This window comes from Ambystoma mexicanum, chromosome 12 (genome assembly GCF_040938575.1).
Source record: "Ambystoma mexicanum isolate Mex_15411 chromosome 12, UKY_AmexF1_1, whole genome shotgun sequence".
Taxonomy (NCBI): domain Eukaryota; kingdom Metazoa; phylum Chordata; class Amphibia; order Caudata; family Ambystomatidae; genus Ambystoma; species Ambystoma mexicanum.
Window position 1 is genome coordinate 1,115,131,897 of NC_090936.1, and position 12,320 is coordinate 1,115,144,216.

Here is a 12,320-nt window from a genome sequence, read left to right on the forward strand (position 1 = left end):
TTGCAAAGCGCGATTTTCAGAGGTTTTGGCTCGCACAAGGGTTTGCAGCCATTTTACTATTTTTGGCACCATCAGAACACAGTGATGCCGCATGGCAGAGCAAAAGTGATTTAAGACATCTCACAAGATGTGCCCTCACCATGTCCCCCACCCTGAAGCTGTCTACTCCCTTTCCCTCATCAGGCCGTTCCACTCATATCACAGGTGTATGGGATTAATGGAAGGCACACCAAGTTATTATCCTGGGCAATATGAGTAAGAGAACAATATACGTGATGTGCAACATAGATGTGTGGGTCCAGCATGGTACGTGATATGCAGAGGCACCCAAGGACTCAAAAATGGTGTACTCGATACCCGAAAAGCTTCCAAAAAGTGAAGAAGAGGCACACAATACACAAAGGCACCCAGAGACTCATAAATTGCATAGCCGATACCCGGAGAGCTTCCACAAAGTCTAAAAAGCGGTACGCGATGCACAGAGGCACCCAGAGATTCAGAAATTGCATACGCGACACGCCGTAGGCCTCTAAAAGTACACAAAAACATACGGTATACGCAGAGGCAAACCCCCAAAACAAAAATGCGGATACGCGTTACCGAAGGAAACGGATTGTGTAGCACCCAAATACATCTGTGAAACTCATCCATATCGTAACCTTCATGCGCACAGCCAGGGATGCACATTGTGTGCCTTATATCACTGCATTGTTGCCGTGAGCCGCATAGGCTTGCCACGTAGGTGCACTGCGTCACCATGCGCAGGACATAACGTATGCATTAGGGGCCTTTACTCTGGAGTTGGCTGCTGCGTATGCAAGACGCAAACCACTGTTCCTCCTGCCTGCGTACTGTCTTGGTGTGCCAGCTGTCCCACTTTTGCCTGGACTCCTGCATTGGGCTTGCAACCACTTCTTCTGTACTTGCCGGGACTTCCACCTCTGCCAACACCACCAAAGCTTCACAGCACCTACCCAGGACCCCGCAAGCCCATACCTGCCTCTGGGGTGCCATGTCTCCCCCATCTATGTCTTCTGAGGGGTGTAGCACCCCCACGTCGAGGCAGAGGGCTGCCAACTTCACCTCCACCGAAGTTGGCATCATAGTAGATCGGGTCCTGTGCACCTATGATGCCCTCTTCAACCCAGCTATGCAGATTAGCAATGACGCAAATCTGAGAATCTGGGATGAGATCATGTCTGCTGTCAGTGCGGAGGGGTGGCAGTCCGCCCCAGGAACACGGTCTGGAAATATTGGCACAACCTCAAAACCCATTGCCAATCCAAGGTGGTGGCAGCCCTCGACTTACTGCATATGGCTTTCTATTTACACTGAATCGACCACCTAGAGATCTAGTTTAGTCTTCAAACTTTCCCTCTCTCTTTCCTTTTTTACTCCTGTTATAACCGTGATATTCATTTTGGATCTTCACTACACGGACAGTACAACAGACATATTGTAGTTAGCATTTACTTACCATGTGGAATTGTTCACGTGTTGTAACAATATTTACAATTATGATTTGTACTCAAGTTGCCAATGAAGTGCTGTAAGGACATATAGGGTAATTAACATTACTGGATAGCATTGAGACCTCATCCACCGTGTTAACATAACACAGTGGAGTTATTTTTAAGTTGGTACATGACTTGTTATCACGGGCTGTATCCATAAAGTGTAAGAACCGATATCAGCACTAATATAACAAAGAGTATTACAAGATGGCGAGTGAATTCATAATGCACCACTAACGAGAATGCAGCTACATCGCAATATTTTAGAAAATGTATAATATGAACTCTCTGATATCCATCTACAGAACGAACGCCTTCTCAATATACTGACAGTTTTGAATAGCTGCAAGCGAGACTAGTATTTTTCTGCTTTCAAACACCATTAACATTATTTACCACTCCAAGTGTGAAGATGTGGATGAGCCTACAACATGCTCCGTCTCGCCAATCAGTGATCTCGCTCAAATAAGGGACGGACGCATGGAGACTCGATCAAACACGTCTTTATTGAGTAACCACTTCTCAGGAACTGCCTGAGCTTAAACACATCTCGCCCCTCCCCTTCCCGGTGCCCCGTGTTCCTCTCCACGTGACACAGGAGTTGGTGACGACATCACACCCCCCGATACTAAACATAAAGTTTGGGATCATGGCATCTCCTCAATGAGACGATGTGGTTTTCTTCGAGTCCTTTGCAGCCTCCCGCTATTTCTCTCACTCAATTCCTGTGATAGCCAACGTGGCTCATCTGTGCCAGAATCCTCCATGTCTCCTTCGTAGGGTGCATCTCGTTCCCATGTATCTCTTGGTGTGCAAGGTTCAATTAGGGGCATGATCCCTGGCATTCTTCTGAAGTGAGAGCTGTTTCTTGTCATGACACGGGTACTGCCTTCAGCTGTGATGAGGGACCCGTTTCTTTGTGTTATGGTGAGGGGTTCTTCATTGAAAGCCGCCATGTTCTTGCGGTTTTGTGGCTGTCTTGCAATGACGATGTCTCCTGGTTCTAAATCATTCTGTTCGGCCCTTCTTTTCTTGTCAGCCGTTTCTTTCATGTCCATTTTCCGTGACGCATCCTGCTGTCTCATTTCAGTGTCACCTTTGTACCTTTCCTCTTCCAGACCTATGTGAGGTAGTCTGGTTCTTACATTTCTTCCGAACATGACGTCCGATGGCGATTTGCCTGTGGTACTGTGTGGGGTGTTGTGATAGTCTCTCATTAATTGACACAGCAGTTTTTCCACTGATTCTCCGGTCAGGCGAGCTATCTGCGTGGTGCGCTTAATGTTGCCCATGAATCGTTCAACTGTACCATTTGCCTGGGGCCACAACGGTGTTACCTTACGGTGATGGAAACCCATGTATTCTGCGAAATTCCTGAAGTCTTGTCCCGTAAACGGTGGCCCATTGTCTGATTTTAGTACTTTTGGAATGCCATATGTGGCAAACATCTGATCCAGCGCAGGGATGGTATGATGCGCCGCCATGGATGGTACGATTTGCACATCAGGGAATATCGAATATTCATCAATGGCTACAAGGATGTATTCGCCTCCTTCCAGAGGGCCATAGTGATCTACTGCAATTTCTTCCCAGGTCCCTTCAGGTAATTCAATCATTCTTAGCGGTTCTGGTCTGGTCTGAGGGTTAAGGACCACACAAGTGGGGCAGTTCTTGAGCAGTTCTTCCACTTGGGTATCCAATTGAGGGAACCATACTCTTTGCCGCAACATCCTTTTTGTGGACATTATCCCTCGGTGTCCTTCGTGTGCAAGCTGAAGGACACTTTTCCTCAGGGTCTGGGGAATTACTAATTTGGTTCCCTTGAGTAGCAATCTTTCCTCTGTTTTGGCGAGTTCCTCTTTTACAGCCAGTATACATGTAATGTCTTGTCTGGTTTAATTTCCAACATTCTCCTTGAGTTGCTTTGCATGTTTCCAGCGACCCGTCTCAAGGCATCTCATGATGATCTGTATTGCTTGGTCCGTGTTGGATTCTCTGGTGATTTGTTCCATGTCCAAACCTTGCAGGCATTTTCTTGGACCACATACATTATGTATTGGTCCGCTATGGATGGGTCTGGGCTGCAATCTTGACTTGGGTGACGCGAAAGGAAGTCCGCTGGATTTTGTTCTTTCCCTGGCCGATGGATGATGTCAAAGTGGTAGTCCTGCAGTCTTAAGGCCCAACGAGCTATCCTAGGGGGCATTTTGGCCTGAGCGTTGCTGTAAATGAACTGTAGTGCCTGGTGGTCTGTGACTATTGTGAAAGGATTCCCATAGAGAAATAGATGGAAGTGCTCACATGCCCAAACCACAGCCAAACCTTCCTTTTCAGCTTGTGAGTAAGCTTGTTCAGTTTTTGATAGGCTGCGACTTGCATAGGATACTACATGTATGGCTTGACTATCTTTGCGATCAAGTTGAGTTAAAATGGCCCCTAGTCCAATTGGGCTTGCATCCACGATTAGTTCTGTGTGCCGCTGTGGATCGAAATACGCCATGTTCTTGGCATCCGCGATGCGATTTTTGCTGACTTGGAATGCTTGTTGGCACTCGTCTGACCACCTGAATTCTGCGTTGGTTTTGGTGAGGGCTCTCAGGGGTGCACTGACCGATGCAAAGTCCTTTATGAACCTTGTGCAATAGCTTGCTAGGCCTAGAAATGATCGCAGATCGGTTACACAGTTGGGTGGTGTGGTGTTAGTGAGGGTACTGACCTTCTCGGGATCCGATGTCATTCCACTTTCAGAGAAGATGTGTCCGAAAAATCTTAGTGTTGTCTTCCTAAATTCACATTTATCTTTGTTAAGAGTGAGGTGTGCTTCCTCAAGTGCCATGCACACCTGCATGAGTATATCATCGTGCTGTTCTTGAGTTTGCCCAAACACTAAGATGTCATCGCTATAGTTCAGACAATTTGGCACATGTTTGATGATGTTATGAATTTCTGACTGAAAGATTTCCGCTGCTGAAGAGACTCCGAAGCGGAGTCTTTTGTATCTATAGAGACCCAGATGAGTAGCAAATGTGGTGATGTACCTGGATCTTTTGTGGAGTTCTAATTGATGGTACCCTTTATTGAGATCCAGTTTCGAAGACAGTGGTTCCGTTGAGCAGATGTACCATATCCGTGATCCTGGGAGATTGATGACGTTCTCTCAAAATTGCTTCGTTTGGCCTTCGCATGTCCACACAAATGTGGATGTCTGAAGAGTCTTTCTTTGGTACGGGTACTATGGGGGACACCTACGGGGTGGGGCCTTCTGCGGGTTCAATTATGTCCGCCTCTAGGAGTTTGATCAGTTCGTTTTCTACCTGCTTTTGTATGTTGATAGGAATTCCCCGGTAGTGCTGTGCTATGGGCGGGATATTTTTGTCTATGTGTAGTTCAATCTGTCTGTCCTTCAATTTTCCTAGTCCTTTAAACAGTGCAGGGAAAACTTGGTCAATGTTTGCTGTGGGATCCAAATGTTTTTGCATCATGAGTCTGTACGGAACCGGAGATGGTTCACCTCAAGTTTCAGAGTGACAGGGAGGCTGTTCCAGAGGGAGGCCCCAGCCGAGGACAGAGATCTACCCCCAGCTCGTTTCTTAGAAAAACAACTGACCCTGAGTGAGTTGGAGGTAGAGGAGCGAAGAGCTCGAGAGGGGAGGTATTTGCGGAGGGATAGCTGAAGGTATTTTGAACCCAGGCCCCAGAAAGCATTGTGGACAATGCAGAGGGTTTGGAATTTAATCCTTGCATCCACTGGGAGCCAGTGAAGAGATTTCAGAGCTCAAGAGATACAATCCCAGGGCATGAGGCCAAGGACAAGTCTTGCAGTCCTGTTCTGGATTAGTTGCAGAGGGCGGAGAGTAGAGGCAGGTAGATTTAGAAAGAGTGTCCACCAGAAATTCAGCAGCCACCTTGTTGACTTGTATTATGAGCATGGGGCTGTTCTCTTTCGCGGTGGGGTTCCCTAGTGCATATAGGTAGCCTTTCACCCGTGGTTCTCCTTTTCTTGGTTTCATTTCGTTCCTGGGGTTGTCCTCTGAAGAGGCGCTGGAGACACTGTCTGATTGGGACTGTTCCACCAAGCATCTGACGTATCTCCGAGGATGCCTCCTTCGCCTTGAGGATGCAGGCTTGTTGTTTCTCCATTCCTGTGTTGCTCTTGGTTGTCTTCGGTCTGATGGTTCTTCCCTGTTTCTGCGGCGTGTCGAGTCATTCTGGTGGTGTGAGTTGCGACTGGGGCTTGCACGTCTCGACTCTCTTTCTGGTGTGGAATGTCTGTTTCTTCCACTTCCCCGCATTTTGCTACGATATATGAAGCATACAGCCTTGTAATGGTTTCCCCCCCCACATGCAGAGCAAATTTGACCCATGGCGGGGCACGTGCCTTCATGTGGGTATTCATGCCCGCAACAATAGCAGAATGGATCTATGTTCCCTTTTGAGGTGTTCTCAAGTTTGTGTACACTCTCATACTTCCCGTGAGTGATGGTAATGCCATCAAGACCTTCCACTTGTGCTGTCAGTGCCGCCTCTGATCGGGCCAGGCATAGGATCTCTTCAAGGTTTCGTGGCTTTTGCAATAGTCGTCTCCTAAAATCACCGCTTTCACGCCCCACTATGATTTGGGAGCGAAGTGCCTCCTCATTTGAATACTTGTTGAAGTCACAGTGTTTCATTTTTACTCTTACTCTCATTACGAATGCATCCATTGTCTCACCTTTCAACTGTTTTGTGGTATGGAAGATGTGTCGTTCATAGTCCACATTGGTGTGCGGCGTGAAGTAGTCGATGAGGGTCGTTTTGTGGTTGGTGTAGGTATCTATGTTGTCTTCGGGAAGTTCATCTAGAATGTCTTTTACATTTGACCCTATGGCATGAGTGAGTAAGCTGTGTTTCCTTTCATCCTCTTACTGCTTTGAGACATACTTCAAAGTCCCTTAACCATTTCTTCCACCTGGGCCCCAGTGTGCTGGTGTCACTAAGATCAAAATTGGGGGGCAGCTGTGATATGAGGCTGTCCGTCATACTTGTGCTTGCTACTCGGGTAGGTGTTAGCTGTACGGTTAGTGATTCCTCCGATGAGTCATCCGGCATGACAAATGTTTCGCCGGCGTGCACTTACAATTTGGCGCAGTAGGAGAGTGGGGAGCCACCTTGCTCCAACCCCTTTTGGCTGCTGCCTGTGCAGGAACTTGCAAGGTGTTGATATTTAGAGAGGCGTAGGGAGCCGATGCGCTCCACCCACGTGTTGCTTCCCGTAGCCGGAATTCCTTTTACACGTGGGGAGCCGATGCGCTCCACCCACTTAGGCCGTTGCTATTTTGGCGGGAAGACTGTGGGGAGCCGATGCGCTCCACCCACTTATGCCGTTACTATTTGTGGCGGGAAAACTGTGGGGAGCCGATGCGTTCCACCAACACATTTCCTTCGTTGGCAGGAGTACGGGAGTGATGGCCTACCTCCACGTGAGGATCCGATGCATGTGGGGAGCCGATGCACTCCACCCACCGCTGCCATTCCAGGGCCAACACTGGTGACGGGGATGATCCGTCCGGAATGCAGGGAGCCGACGCGCTCCACCTGCAGAGTATTCATTGCTGTTGGCGGGTACTCGCAGTACCCAGCCCGGAATCCTGACGAGGATTGTGGCTGGCGGGGAGCCTTCTCACGCCCACCCACCTTACCTCTACCGTTGCGCCTTGGCAGGGCCACAGCCAGCTGCTCGTCCGACACTTGATGTGTCACGAGCACGAAAACGCCGGAATGGTAATTGTCGTGGCGTAGATTCCTCCGCCTCGTCGCCAGTGTGAATATGTGGATGAGCCTACAACATGCTCCATCTCGCCAATCAGTGATCTCTCTCAAATAAGGGACGGACGCATGGAGACTCGATCAAACACGTCTTTATTGAGTAACCACTTCTCAGGAACTGCCTGAGCTTAAACACATCTCGCCCCTCCCCTTCCCGTTGCCCCGTGTTCCTCTCCACGTGACACAGGAGTTGGTGACGACATCACACCAAGAAGGAAGCGGCAGGCACACACGTTCATGCGTGGTTACCAAGGTTACTGTCCATATAACAAAACCGAAAGAGATCGGGCCGCGTCCACGCGCCGAATCCCGTATGCACACATCACATCGATAAGGTAAGAGCAGTCAGCAAACATCTGCTGAGACATAAAACTTTTGAATGAGCAGCATGACAGTGCCTGCGCTCATTCTGTATTACACTTTAGGGCAACGCGGAACTTCACAAGCTTTACCTCTGCAGCAGAAGGAGATCGTCCCTCGATCCGTGACACGGGTAAGAAGGCGCACGTTTATATATACATACACTCAGAAAGCCACACAAACTTTGTCACAATCTTGACTACCGATCAGCTAATGACACACTGACAGGTTCATTTATTATTTCCTTAGAATGCTGAGAGAAACACTGGCAGGTCAGTGACCGAGTTGTTAATAACGCTCTTTACACCACCCTTGATATATACGCACCATTTGCAACAACATTTTTTCTAATGACTCTCCTTCTGTTTCTTTATTTTTCCATCACCCCATTTCAACCGTTCTCTGATCATTGGACACATGCATGCAACGTATGTATTGACTATTTTATTACTATTTTACAAAATGTAATGAAATATATTGCATTGACCAGCATCCTTTTTGTGGTAAACCTGTGGATTTTAAATGTGAACTATGGTCATTAATGGCTGCTCTTGCACATTTGATGTTTTCTTTGACTTTTTTTCATTAGACACGGTTGAAACTTGAATGGCATTATCCATTTTTGTATTTGGAATTTTCAATATTTAATTTCGTTGGGTTATTTTGGAATGTAAATACAATAACTGTTATGAACATTAGAGATTTGATAACAGATGCATGTCATTAATTAGCTGGCCCTGATGAAGGATATCAGATCCGAAATGCATTGGCCACATTAAGAGCTATATTTTGGTCCAGAAAGCATCTGTACTATAAACAGAAGTAAATTGAAGTGAGGAGTTATCGCTTAACTGCAATAACATTATCATTTGTAACAATCTACGTGTCTTATTAAGCCAACAAAGAATTCTTTCAAATCATAACAAATTGAACATACACCACACCCAGTGGTTTAAGGGTGTGCAGCCCGCACCACTGGCTTCACGGCCAGGGTCTTTTTTTCTCAGTTTCATTTGGAGTGCCATTCCACAGAGGCACCTTTACAGCGGGATCGCACCCCATTCATTAGGATCTAAACATATTCTGAAAATAATAGAAGTGATGTATAAGAACATAGACAGTGCCCACTCACCTTGACTCAGCCCTCGACAGAGAACCCACTGTGGAGGTGTATCATGCTGGCTGCCACCGGTTCACCCAGATAGAGCTGCAGGGACTTGAGAGGTTCTATCCAGACCTCCACTCCCAGTTCGTGGCCGGGAGAAGTCGTCTGGATGCTGCTGGTGAGTACCCATGTGGGACAATGCTCTACGGTGTATGTGTGGCATGCATGTTTGCAGATGCCACATCCTGTTTGCAACTTGTGTGTGGTGTGAGATGCTTGCTGTGTCATGCCAATGCTGGGCATTTGTGGCGTCAAACATTGTATACTGGCATTTGCATGACTATTGGCAGATTGTGCATTAATGGCTTGTTGTACTTGGGCATGTGCAGTGTGTGAGCATGGAGCAAGTGCTTGGACATGACAGATATGGACATGCTATGTTGTGGGCATGTGATTGACGTTCATGATATACAGGTTCATGTGTGGCACACCTGATAGTGCACACACATCTGCTGAGAGTGACACATGTGCATTGATGCCTGCATATGTGGAGTTGATGAATTGACGTCTCTGGGACTGGGATGTGACCTCTCATCCCACTGCATTTGTAACACTGGTGTATGTGTCTACATACAATATTTGTATGCTTGCCACCTGACATGCACAATTTGTCCAGAGATATGTGTGCCGGTATGTGTTGCTTGCTTGCAGGTCATGCTGTTGCATGTGCACATTGGCGACTGTGTTTGTGTGGGCAGGTGCCCTGGTAATGTTCCCATGCACCTGGCTGCATGTCATCCTTGTGTTGGTTGGTAATTGGTATGGTGGTGTTGCCTGTTTTTGATGATGTATTTGTTGGCCACTGTACAATGTGGTTTGTTGACATGTGCATGTGTCATGACTATGATTGGGCCTTCACAATACACTCATGCAGCATTTGCATTACAGTTTGCCTGGTGACCTACATGTGTGGGTGTGTATTGTGTGTGCGTCAGTTCATTGTTGGTACATGCTGCATGATTAGTCATGTTTATTTTGTGTATGTGTCACGACCCCCATCCAGAAGACCCCCTGGCAAGCCCATGGGCCAGGAAGGGTCTTGACTCGGGTCTCCACTAAAACCAGGCATCCTTGGCTCAGGCCTTCTTGGGGCCAGTCCTGGTGCCTTTGACCCAGGCTCATACTTGATAAAGGACTTGTATTGGGAACAACTTTATTTCAGTGCCAATCAACATGGAGGCATCCACATAGCTTGGCTCCTTGGAACCAAGCTATGCGGTATAGTATTTTTGGGTGTGGTAGCATAGGAACTATTTTACCTGGACTACTTTCTTGAAGCTATTTACACCACACCTGACTGGGATAACACGCTTTGCGTTACTTTGCAATTCTGCAACGTGATGCTCACTGTGTTCAGCTGCAACCGCAAACCTTGGAAGAACAGCATCTGTTAAGGAGGAAAAGGACATCGTTAGCAGCAGCAGCTTACCTGTAATTTAATTGTTAGCTGTCCACGGCTCTTGCGATCAGCATCCTGGAACCAGCACTCCTCCCGAACCGACAGATCTGTAAAAAAGGAATAAACAAGGCATTGGACATTTTTACAATTTAACGAACGGTGCCGAAAAGCTTACCTCGCAAGCCGCTCCTCGACCAGCATCGCCTCAGGAATTCCATGCACCTGGTGAGCACCGCGACCTGTGGGGAAGACAAGACAACAGGTTAGCAAAAGGCAAGGCATCATAGCGCTGCGCTTAGCGCCTACTCACTGCATCAAGGCGCTCTAAAAACGCCATTACTTACCGGCGAGACCCAGTTCAGTCTATGCCACATATTGGACTTCCGTGCACCTAAGGAAGAGAAAAGATATTAGTTAAACCAAAAGGCATGCAAGGACAACAATATACCACAGCAATAAGACCTACATGAAAGACTCAAAGCGGGCCGGCATCAGTGAAGTAACTTGATCGCAATCGCCCACAAAGCACAACGCGCCCCTGCCAAGAAGGCAGGACGGAGAACACACCTGCATTAAAGGTGAGGAGAGGTCTAGAGAGGCCGCGGGTATACGGGGTGGTGGGGGGCTGTTTACCCCAGTTGCCCTGTCTTGAACATTGCCCACCTGTATTCTAGGCAGAACCCTCCCGCTGGTCACACCTGGGAACCGCAGAGAAGGATACCTGAATCCCAACTGTTGGGTGGCGTCCCAGTGGAACCAGGTGAGCGTAACAGAACGCAAAGCTTGCCAAACTAATCCACCTAGGCGCCATGGAGACCTCGGAATTAGACCAATTGGCCCAATTAATAGGAGAACTGCACACCGAGGTTCATTCTGCCCGACAGGAGACTAACACTCTCTGAAGAGATTTAATAGTGACTAAGGAGCGCACTGAAGACATTAGTAGACAATACTTGCAATCACAAGCAGGACAGACACCTCTGCCTGGAAGCAACCCAACGATGCAGAATTCTACCGTGCCATCCACTTCCTCTACTCCGGTACAAATTATGCTACCAGGAACAGTTCCTTTGGCACTGCTGGAGCAGTTTACAGGTGATCCATGGAAATACGCAGCTTTCATGAATCAGTGTCGCCTTCACTTTTTTTGCAGGCCAGGAGCATTCCCAAACGACCAAACTCGGGTAGCCTTTGTTTTATAATACCTGAGCGGTAGCGCAGCGGATTGGTCTGTACCATTGGTGACCCATGATGATCCTTTATTACATGACTTTGGGGAATTTCAGAGGGAAATGGAGAAACTTTTTGTTCGCCATACCCGAGAGCAAGCAGTGGACAATGAACTCCTTTCCCTCCGACAGGGGAATCAGGACTTGTTAACGTACATTGCTACTTTCAACAGATTGGTTGCTGAAGCTAGGTGGCCTGAAAACAAAAGAACCACGTTGTTTGATCGGGGCTTACAAGGCGAATTAAAAGACGTTCTAGCTCAAGTAGTTGATCCTCCTCGAGACTGTTCTGAGTTCATAAATCTGGTCGTACAACTAGACCACCGGTTGTAAGACCGAAAAGCAGATTGTTCCAAAATGGATCCTCGGGCTGTGTATGTTCGGTCCAGAGACAATGTAACCCGAGCACAAGAAAGCACTGTGGAGCCCATGTGAATTGGGGGGGGGTGCGACCTCCATTAACAAAACAAGAGCGAGATAAAAGAAGACAACAACAGTTATGTCTGTATTGCGGAAAACCTGGGCATTTCCTGAAGGACTGTCCGATGAAACCTCCAAGGAAGATCGTCGGGCCACGGAAAAAGATGAAGAGAAGGAACCTAAATCGGAAAACTACCCAGCTTGGCAAACGTAGAGGTCAGTTTGTCGAGTGAGAGGAAAGAGCCATCGACCTCACACTTTGCAATACCAGTGATCTTAATCAATAACCAACGGTCGTCAAGAATGCATGCCGTTGAGGCATACATCGACAGTGGGGCAGTCGGGAATTTTATAGATCAAGACCTGGCTGCAGGGATGGGGCTTCCCTTATGTTCTAAGCCGACTACAGACAAGGTGACTACAGTAGA